Genomic DNA, 11,873 nt, shown 5'->3' with positions numbered 1-11,873 from the left:
GAGCTCTTTGCCCCCCCCCCCCCCAGGCACAAGGGCCTGGGTGCTACCCCTGCCCTCCCTATAATTACGCCCCTGGCTCCACCCATGAAGCCAGAAGCAGTAATGGAAGATCACTGCCAGACCTGGGCTATGTTGGGAGGACACGTGCTTGGACTAGGGGATAGAGCGCAGATAAGTAGCAAAAAAGGTGATTTTGTGCATAGAAATGGGGGTTTTGTTAGCTTGGTCAATGGAAGTTTGTGGAGGAATTAGGCTACAACATCGGGTGGAGGGCAAGTAGATTGTCTGCGAAAAGTAGTGTTATAACTAAACCAATTGCCCTTAGACTGCAGTCCTTGATGTCTGCTTCCTTCACCCACAGAAGATCTAGAACTCTTCTCCTTTTAATACTATTGTATTCTGTTACATTCAAAACTGGGTTATACTTTACATTACTGCTATAATGGGATCAATATGAATCATACAGGTCACACTGGCAATAACCCCTCTGTGTATAGTGGTTGTAAAAGCGGGACTGTAACCTGGTGCCAACCAACAGAAATCCTACACTGACATCTCTGCTTCTGCCAAAAAGTTACCATGATTCACATATTCTTACTTCTATGTAACTATAATTCATACAAGCGTAAAAGTCATCAGGGAAAAACGGACAACTTTACATCAGAGTTGAATTAGTATAGTGTCAGAGTGCATTCAGTTTGTCAGTTTTTTACGTCCCTGTAGCTTCAGTGATCATAAGTTTTTCACGTACGTCAAAGAAACTGATGCTGCTATCCGATTTTCCCACTGACCCATTGACTTGAATGGGAGAGTCCAGTGCGATAATCGGACCAAAGTATTACATGCCGTGATCTTCTCTGCATGGACTTACGGTCTGTGTGGAAAATCGGACATGTGAATTGGACATAGACCTGTCTGAATAGTGCCTTTACTATTAATGTCAGTGTATGGTGATTAAAGAATTAGGCCCCATGCACATGAACGTATTTTTGCGGTCGCAACTCATTTTAGCAGGCCCATGCACACAACCATGGTTTCCACGGTCCGTGCATTGCCCGGGAGCCTGGACCGCAAAAAGATAGGACATGTCTTATTACGGACGCATTTTGCAATCCAGGCTTGTTGAAATGAATGCACACAGCAATGTGCACAGCCCGCGATTGGCGGGTGGCCGCGGGTGGAACTCCGCGGCTGACCGAGCCGCAAATCACGGCCTGTGCACACCACTACGGTCGTGTGCATGAGGCCTAAGGCTATGTTCACAAGTAGTGGAAATGCTGCAGATATTCCGTCCGGATTTGTGGCCAGGAAACCGCAGCTTATTACAGTAGCAGCAAAGTGGATGAGATTTCAACAAATCTCAAACACACACTGCGGAAATTTTCCACGTAGAAATTGACCTGCAAAGTAGATTTTTAAACCCACAGCATGTCAATTTCTGCTGCGGAAAGAGCAAGGACTTGTTGCTTGTTTTCCTCAGTGAGTTCAATGGGGAAGCGAAAATCTGCATATCACCTGTGGTTCTGCAGTACAGAAAAAAATACCCCACCATTTTAATAGGTTAAAATGAAAAAACTGTATACTCACATCCCCTGGCACTCACATGGCAACGCGTCCCTGGTCCTCCGACTGGTCTTTGAACACCCAACCTCCAGTTTTCGTGTCGGCACGTGACCACTGCAGCCCATCACAGCCGGAAAGGGTCACATGTGATACAATTTCATTGCAAGAGGCCGGGTGTACAGAGACAACCCTTGTCTTTAGGGACGCGTTGCCACAGGAGCGCCAGGGGATGTAAGTATTCTTTTCTCTGTAAGCTCTGGTGTTCTCTCACAGCGGAAAATCCACTACAAAATCTGCACCAAAATCAGCCCGATTTGGTGCAGATTTTCTGGAGGATTTCCCCACGGGTTGGATTTTGCTGCAGAATTTTCTGCAGAAAATCCAACCCGTGTGCACCTACCCTAAGAATGTAACAAAGCCGTATAAAAATGATTTACAAGTTGACATAGTACGGCTGCTTCGCCTTACTAAATTTCCACTCTGAAGTTTTAGCCTGCCCTTTGATACAGCAAGTAGTAAAGGCGGTTTTACATTGGGCGATTATCTTGCAGACGAGCGTTTATATAACGATAATTGCCCTGTGTAAACAGGGGAACGATCAGCAGATGAACGAACAAACGTTTGATCATCTGCTGGTCGTATCGTTTAAAAAAAGTAAAAATGTATCGTTGTCGGCAGTAACCGAGAGACACGCTGCCGACATGATAATAATGGATGGGGACGAGCAGTCGGAGTAACAACCACTCGTCCCCATCCATAGCTCCGTGTGACAGGAGCAAGCGAGCACCGATCAACGATGTCTCATTGATCGGCGCTCGCTGCACCGGCCACTTATCGGCCGGTGTAAAATGGCCTTAAGTCAGATGTGAAGTAGAATATCTGGTGGGTGCTTCATTAATAACAGTTACCTGTATCTAAGCTCTGAAGGATTCCGTTACCTCTTTGAGCTCACATAGTAGTCATCCTCGTAGTCTACCTCGGAGAGACATTACATTCAGTCGTGCACTAATTATTCATTTTTGCTTTAACATGCAACTCTAAATATTTAATACCTTTCCATTACTAGTGGCTCAACTGTAAAACATAGCATGCCCCTAAAGAATACTTAATTGCTTCTTTAGATTTCACTTGTGAAGATGTGACTTTTATAAGCAATGCTTGCTTACCAACAATGGTCTGCTCAGTGGAAGGAGGAGATCTAGGACAATCACAAGGAAATTAAACTATTAGGTAGGAGTGGAAACTGTACATCAAAGACTGAGGTTAACACTTAATCTTGAGGTTAAAGACATAAAGCTGGTTGATGCTAGTAAATAAGATTAGCTCAGCAAATAATACATTCGAGTGTAAAACAGCAATCAATGGAAGACGGGAAGAATGATAATCCTCGCTGCTGCTTGGTCAAAACGTCACTAAATTATCTTAAAGAGACACTAAACTTAGAAATGAATGATAATAGTAAGGAGAAAACAAATATGTCCTCACTACTTGTCAGTCTGTACGATTTTCCTGAAGCAATCTTGAAGAAACCATACAGAGAAGAGCAGAGAAGGTGGGGCTTAGCCAAGGGGTGGGGCAAACATTATTTGTCTCCTATGGCAGAGGAGTAGGGAAGGTGTCCTGCTGCAGCCAGTTGTCTTACAGCCAGACACAGCATTGTAAAAAGTAGGGGGAAATGGCTGATCTCCGGGGACAGGGGACACATAGAAGAATTCTTTAGATATTTCACAGTTTTGATGTACACTTGCGCTATTCATGTAAAGCATATATTTTCTATGACCTACTATTTCACTAAGATAAATAAGGTGTTTAGCATCGTATTTAGGTGAAGCAATGGATAGGAGAGAGATATAACCACTAGATCCTGCTGATGAGGTGACCCGCTTAGACAGTAAGATTTCTCCTCTGTCAGCCCATCATCCAACAGGTTCTCCTTGCTGTTTGCTTGTTATTACTGGATCGCTTACTCTGCTAAAGATAAAATGAAATGTTTAAAATAATAGAAAAATAATATGTTATGAATAAGGGATAATAATATTCAGCCAACCTATAATAACAACAGGGGGTTCAGTCTCATTTAAACCCATCTGAGCTTAATGGGCACAGTATTAACCACTAATAACTAGGTTACTGTTATAATAGCCCACAGAGATTTATAAGTTATTCCTCTGTGTTACTATTTGAGAAACAGGTTGACATGATGCACATTGTCTACTGTCACAAACCTGCATAATGTAATAATGAATATTCTGTAATATATTGTACAGAATTATGTTAACATTTCCAAAGTGATAAAGTACAGTAAAATAAAATATGTTACTTTATTTCAAGTGAATACAATATTATAAAGGAGTTGGTTTCTGACTAGATTAATTTGTATTATCTTGCCCAACTCTGTGCCGATTTGATAGTGCCAAGGCATGCTGTGGGCAGGATTACCATGTAACAGACTATAATAGCTGTGATTCCTCTCCTCTCTCAGACATTGCTTCTATTTACAGCTACCTGCATGTCCTTCTATTACAAGGCGTAAGGTAGTGCTGAAATTACTCACTGGGGTAGATTTACTAATCCAAATGTGCCAGAATTCTGGCTCAAATTGACCAAGAATTTTGGTGCACATGCCATGCGCCATATCCAGCTTGGCTTAGCAAAAAGGGGAGTGGATTAAGATGCATCAAAGTTTAGGTGCAAAAAATGTTGTCTAAAATAACCAACCAAGAGGTGGTATAAAGGTAGACAGAAGTGTCTAAAGATGCACCAAATTTGTGATCCGGCATGAGCCAATTTGACAAATTTGACACATCTAGTTTAATTCTAAGCTATTTAAATTTAAGACAGTATTAGTAAATCTGCCTTACTGTCTTTACACACAACACAAATCTGCTACTGAGACACTGATCAGCTGTTCTGCTGCTTACTGACTCTGCACTCCTGCTGATCTGCTGCCCAGCATAGAAACACACCGCCTCCAGAGAGGGTGGAGAGCCAGGGAGTAGTGGAGAAAAGAGGCATGTGATCTCATGTCAAGTCAACCACGTGTTCAGTGTACAGGACTTGACACAAGCAGGAGATAAACACCATGAGCATAGTCATGTGACTGCATGTGAGACTGGCTTACAGAGGCATTTCAGCTACAGACAGTACATTAGTAAGTGATAAATCTTACTGCAGTTAAACCATCTGCACACAATTTTTAACCCCTTCCCGCCAGTTGTCATAAGTATATGTCGTAGAAAGCTAGCGCTTCCCGCAATTTGTTGTAAATTTAGGACAAATAAATGGCACGGGCTCAGAGGCTGAGTCCATGCCATCATCCCCGGGTGTCAGCTGTATGTTATGGCTGACACCCTGCTGTAATGGTTGGGACAGAAGTTAGCTCCGATCCCCACCATTAACCCCTTAAATGCAGCAGTCAAAAGCGACCGCTGCATTTAAGGAGTTTGTAGCCAATTGGCACCCTAGCGACGAGATCGCTGGCTGACAATTTCAAGTGAGACAGTGTTTGTGAAGCCCTGTGAAAGGTTCTCTTCAATACCATATAAACCTAGTAGTCCTGCATACAGTTGAGGGTTGGATGCAATTGTATCCAGTCTAGGCAATCCTCTATGAGCGAAACACTGTGGACTATACTTTATCTACATTGTAGCAAACTATCAGGACAGAGATTTGTGCTGCTGCTGATGTATTTAGCTCAGAGATCGATGCCTACACTGGATACAATTGCAACCAACTATGTGGAGTATTAGGGTATGTTCACACGGCCTATTTACGGACGTAATTCGGGCGTTTTTGCCCCGAATCACGTCCGAAAATAGCGCCTTAATAGCGCTGACAAACATCTGCCCATTTGTCTGTTCACACGAGGCGTATATTTACGCGCCGCTGTCAAATGACGGCGCGTAAATAGACGCCCGCGTCAAAGAAGTGACCTGTCACTTCTTTGGCCGTAATTGGAGCCGTTATTTATTGACTCCAATGAATAGCAGCGCTAATTACGGCCGTAATGGACGCGGCGTTCAAGCGCCTGCACATGCCGGTACGGCTGAAATTACGGGGATGTTTTCAGGCTGAAACATCCCCGTAATTTCAGCCGTAACGGACGCCCTCGTGTGAACATACCCTTAGAATGTTTCTATTCACTGATAGAAAACCACAGTCATGAAAACAGTGAAGATTTGTAAAACTAAGTATACTATAAATTTGCAAGACTTTATATTATACAACAATTAAAGGGGTTGTCCACTACTGAACAACTGATGACCTATCCACCTGATAAGTCATCAGTACATGATCTGTGGGGGCTCGACACCCGGACCCCACACCGTTAAGCCGCTCCGGCTGCCTCCGAGCACTGGACGTACATGCCGGAAGATGTTGGCTCCAGCCACTGAATAGCGGCGAGCTGCCCTACTGCAGTTCTGCTCCTATTCAAGTGAATAGGAACAGAGCAGTTCGGCAGCACGACTGGTATGCTATGTACGGAGCCATCTACTTCCTGCTCCGTACATAGCATAATGGGACATAACATCCGGTGTCTGGAGGTAGTCAGAGCGGCTTAATGGTGCGGGGTCCGGGTGTCGGACCCGCACCGATAATATACTGATGACCTATCCGGTGGATAGGTCATCACTTGTTCAGTAGTGGACAACCCCTTTAAAGAGATATTTCCATCTTTGAATGTTATGGCATATTGCTGGGCTGTGCCATAACCTTTTGATTTGAGTCCAACATCTGGAACACCCACATTTTCACAAGACGAAGGTCCCCTTATGAAAACTTCTGCTCATCAGTACTCATAACCACCTGCAGCGCATGGAATTGCAGTACAGCTTCATTCAAGTGGAAGGGGCTGTCAGCTGCTGTCCAACACAAGCTGCCTCAGCGGCCTGTCTAGACGTGATGTCACTTCCTGGACCTTACGGGGGGAACTGCTCCAGTATTAGGGTATGTTCACACGCTTAGCAAAAAACGTCCGAAAGTACGTAGTAGCTGTTTTCAAGCAAAAATAGGTCCTGATTTTCAGCTGTTTTTTAATTAACCAGCGTTTTTCCGGCCATTTTTGGAGCTGTTTTTTTAGTCAATGAAAAACGGCTCCAAAAACGTCTCAAGAAGTGACACGTGCTTCTTTTTCACGGGTGTTTTTTTACAAAACGGTCCCGTAAAAAAACGCCCCATCGGAACAGAACCCCGTTTTTTTTGGGGGAAATCAATGGGTAGATGTTTGGAGGCGTTCTGCTTCCGATTTTCGGCCCGAAAAACGGCCGAAAATAAGCCGTGTGAACATACCCTTACACTGCTTGATAATCAGCCATGGTGCTGTTGATCCTTATGATTTTCCTGTGTTTGACCCGGATTTCCTCTGGATTCTGCTTGATTTGACATATCTGTGTGCCAATCTCTGGCCTGACCCTGCCTCTTGATTCTGACTACTAAGGGTATGTGCACACACACTAATTACGTCCGTAATTGACGGACGTATTTCGGCCGCAAGTACCGAACCGAACACAGTGCAAGGAGCCGGGCTCCTAGCATCATACTTATGTACGATGCTAGGAGTCCCTGCCTCGCTGCAGGACAACTGTCCCGTACTGTTTCAATAATGGTCCCAGATATTCATTGTTCCTGCTGGCTGCCAAACTACCGTACTGTGCGCAACTCCTTCACCAACAAGTCTGCATGATGCCACTGAAGTCTGTTCTTGTGGGTTGTGCTACTCTGCGTCACCGCCCGTGAGACAGTTCACTTAAAGAGAGAAAAATACACAATGGCGCAGACATAAGGCATTATCCCACGTTTGAAATTGTCAAGAATAAGAGACTATTGAATGGTGCTCACCTGGTGATGTCATGCTAGGAGCAGGGCATCCCTGTAGACATATTCTAGGGAATGTAGCGGTCCAGGAAACTGAAAGCCGAGGGTTCGTCCGGATGCAAAACTTTGTCCGGTTACAGTACGGGAAAAAAGTTGTATAGGTATATTCCTAGAAGCTATACCTAAAAAGAAAGCCTCAAAATAAAGAGCACGGAAGCAGCACTCAAAATTCATTAAATTGATTAAACTCCTCACTTTGTTTTGAGTGCTGCTTCCGTGCTCTTTATTTTGTGGATATTCATCATATAGGGAGAAGTCACTCCTTATTTTTGAAGAATAGCACCGACCATTTTTTGGTTTCCTGTCACAGTGCTGCTCCTTCCTTGGTTTATTTTTAAAAAGAAACCTCGGTGCGGCGCTGTTCCCTACTCGTGAAAATCCTTTGAGTGGTACCCAGCAATGAATATCCAAAAGTAACGCTGAGGTTGTGCAAATAAAAGGTTTTAATTGTGATCATCAAAGCAATGCATTTCGGAGCCGTACCAGCTCCTTCATCAGGCAGTATCACAGAGATAGGTTAGTGTGTGAATAGTGCAAGTATTTGCACTTAAAAAAATGGAAAGAAAAAAATGGGAAGAAAAAGGGGAGTGGCATTGATAAAAGGTCAAAGGTAAAAAAAAACAACTTTACAAAAGATCATCGTATATGTTACTTTTAAATAAAAAAAAAACACCCATGAGACGTCCCGCTACACTGCTTCACCATTTTCAAGACATTATTCAAGTTAAAAATACGCTAGATGGAGACTGGTATTCAGGTACATTCGTGGGCTTGTAGTCTAATGCGGAGCATGAGGGTATGTTCACATGGCTTATTTTCGGCCGTTTTTCGAGCCGTAAACGGCCAAAAAACGGCCGAAAAATCGTAAGCAGAACGCCTCCAAACATCTGCCCATTGATTGCAATGGGAAAAACGGCATTCTGTACCGACAGACCGTTTTTTTTGCGTGGCCATTTTGAAAAACGGCCGCGAAAAAGAAGTGCATGTCACTTCTTCAGCCATTTTTGGAGCCGTTTTTCATAGACTCTATGGAAAAACTGCTCCTAAAACGGATGTAAAAACGCCACGAAAAACCGCGAGTGGCTCAAAAAACGTCTGAAAATCAGGAGCTGTTTTCCGTATTTTTAGACGTTTTTGAGTTTGCGTGTGAACATACCCTTACAGGGGCTGTGTTGCAGTTCTTTAAACAGAATGGAAACACTGAGGCCCCGTGATTCAAAGGATCGCTGAGGATCCAGGCAGGACCCCATTCGATCAGTAAGTGAGGCCATATCCTATCCATATGTCATCACTTACTATGATGGGAAAACCCCTTTAAGTTTTATTTACATTAAACCGGAAAATCAGTCTATGTTCACACGTTAGATTTGCCACAGTCTGAAGCTCAGATTTCTGCCTTCAATTTGCCAGCGGATCCACATGCAGATTAGCTGCATTGTAATTCAATGGGGCTAATCCACAGCTTTTCCATGCGGAGTCCACGCAAATAATGAACATGCTATGGATACGCAGCACGTTCATAATTCTGCTGCATGTGAATGGGGTTACAAAAATCTAATTTCCTTTCATTGGATTCGGGATGTCAGCAGATTTGATAGGATTTAGGCGTGACATATGCGCCTAAATCCTCATCAAATCCTGAAAATGTCCCAAGAGGTTTTTCAGGAAGTTTGATGGATGGCCTATCATTAGGGGTCCATGTGGGGTAAGGGTCTGACCACTGGAGCCCCATGGATCAGCAGAATGAAGGGGCTGAAGTAGTATGGCCCCGTCATTGTTCTTCCAGACAAAGTGGCGTGTCTGTAAATGCGCTTGTACCTGGTACTGCAGCTCAGCCTTATTAATTCAAAATATTTCATGAAAAGATGGGTCTGTGTCACACACTCTGCAGGATTTGCGTAAAATCTTCTCCCTGTGCACTCTTAATACCTTTTTCATTTGGCGATACAGCTTGTCGATCGGCGCTCATTTGCTTCATTCAAATGGAGCAATGATCGGGAGTATGGGCCGAACTATCATGACTACGATTGTTCGTCCCCATACATTAGCATCTTGTCGGAAGCAAATCCCGGAGAGATGTGCTGCCGAATAGCGATCATTTTACTGGCTGCATAAAAGATCGAATCAGCCGATGAACAAGCATTCCTTCGTCATTGCGCAGGGCAATATTCGTGAACCAGCGTTTGTACAAACGATTGTCACTCGATCATTGGCCCATGTAAAAGGTACTTAAAGGCTCTATTCACACTAATCTTTTACTGTACTTTATTTCTGTATTCTGTTTATTCTTGTTTTTACAGAAAAGTGTAACTGACCTGACGTTCCGTTATTTTTACCACTGAACTGGAGCAACAGATCTTAATGGAAGCATTCAGATGCCTTCAGATAAAAACAGAAGTGGGACACTAGTGTGAACAGAGGCTAAATGAGCAGTTCTTATCCTGCCTGGTCTCCAATGCAGGTAAAGCAAAGCCGAGAAAGACAGAACAGCTCAAGGGGGTTCTCCAGGACTTAGGATAGGCCATCAATCTTGGATCAGTGGGGGGTCCTATGGGTGCTGATCAGCACAGTAAAGGGGTCCCTTTATAATCATTAACCACATAAACACGCAGCTCTTTCGTACGAGCGGCTGCACCTGGTACTGTAGATCGTCCCATTCAGTTTCAAGCACCCCGCCATTTAAACATTGATAGCTATCCAAAGTATATGCCATCAATTTCAAAGTCTTGGAGAACCCCTTAACCCCTTCCCTCTTTAGCCACTTTTGACCTTCCTGACCGAGCCTCATTTTTCAAATCTGACATCTGTCACTTTATGTGGTAATAACTCCGGAATGCTTTCACCTATCCAAGCGATTCTGAGATTGTTTTCTCGTGACACATTGGACTTTATGTTACTGGCAAAATTTGCTCGATATGTTCAGCATTTAATTGTGAAAAACACCAAAATTTAGCGAAAAATTGCAAAAATTAGCATTTTTCTCAATTTAAATGTATCTGCTTGTAAGACAGGCAGTTATACCACACAAAATTGTTTCTAATTAACATCACCCATATGTCTACTTTAGATTGGCATCGTTTTTTGAACATCCTTTTATTTTTCTATGACCTCACAAGGCTTAGAACTTTAGCAGCAATTTCTCACATTTTCAAGAAAATTTCAAAAGGCCATTTTTACAGGGGCCAGTTCAGTTGTGAAGTGGCTTTGAGGGCCTTATATATTAGAAACCCCCAAAAAGTCACCCCATTTTAAAAACTTCACCCCTCAAAGTATTCAAAACAGCATTTAGAAAATGTCTTAACCCTTTACACATGTCACAGGAATTAAAGCAATGTAGAGGTGAATTTTACAAATTTCATATTTTTTTGCAGAAATAAATTTTTAGTACAATTTTTTTTATAACACAGAAGGTTTTACCAGAGAAATGCAACTCAATATTTGTTGCCCAGTTTCTGCAGTTTTAGGAAATATCCCACATGTGGCCGTAGCGTGCTACTGGACTGAAGCACCGGCCTCAGAAGCAAAGGAGCACCTGGTGGATTTTGTGGCCTTATTTTTGTTAGAATAAATTTTAGGCACCATGTCAGGTTTGAAGGGCTCTTGCGGTGCCAAAACAGTCAAAATCCCCCAAAAGTGACCCCATCTGGGAAACTACACACCTCAAGGAAATTATCTAGGGATGTAGTGAGCATTTTGACCGCACAGCTTTTTTACAGAAATTATTAGAAGTAGGCCGTGAAAATTAAAATCAACATTTCTTCAAAGAAAATGTAGGTTTAGCGATTTTTTTTTCTCATTTTCACAAAGACTAAAGGAGAAAAAGCACCGTAAAATTTGTAAACCAATCTCTCCCGAGTAAAACAATACCCCACATGTGGTAATAACCGGTTGTTTGGAGACACGGCGAGGCTGAGAAGGGAAAGAGCGCTATTTGGCTTTTGGAGCTCAAGTTTAGCAGGAATGGTTTGTGGAGGCCATGTCACATTTACAAAGCCCCTGAGGGGACAAAACAGTGGAAACCCCCCACAAGTGACCCCATTTCGGAAACTACGCCCATTGAGGAAATTATCTAGGGGTATAGTGAGCGTTTTGACCCAACAGGTTTTTTGCATAAATTATTGGAAATAGGCCCTGAAAATGACAATCTAAATTTTTTCAAAGAAAATGTAGGTTTAGCTTATTTTTACTCATTTCCACAAGGACTGAAGGAGAAAAAGCACCACAAAATTTGTAAAGCAATTTCTCCCGAGTAAAACAATACCCCACGTGTGGTAATAAACGACTGTTTGGAGACACGGCTTGGCTTAGAAGGGAAAGAGCGCTATTTGGCTTTTGGAGATCACATTGAGCAGGAATGGTTTGCGGCGGCCATGTCACATTTGCAAAGCCCCTGAGGGGAAAAAACAATGAAAACGCCCAAAAAGTGACACCATTTA

This window comes from Rhinoderma darwinii, chromosome 8 (genome assembly GCF_050947455.1).
Source record: "Rhinoderma darwinii isolate aRhiDar2 chromosome 8, aRhiDar2.hap1, whole genome shotgun sequence".
NCBI lineage: Eukaryota > Metazoa > Chordata > Amphibia > Anura > Rhinodermatidae > Rhinoderma > Rhinoderma darwinii.
The sequence above is the reverse complement of the archived record's forward strand: the minus strand, read 5'-3'. Positions refer to the sequence as shown.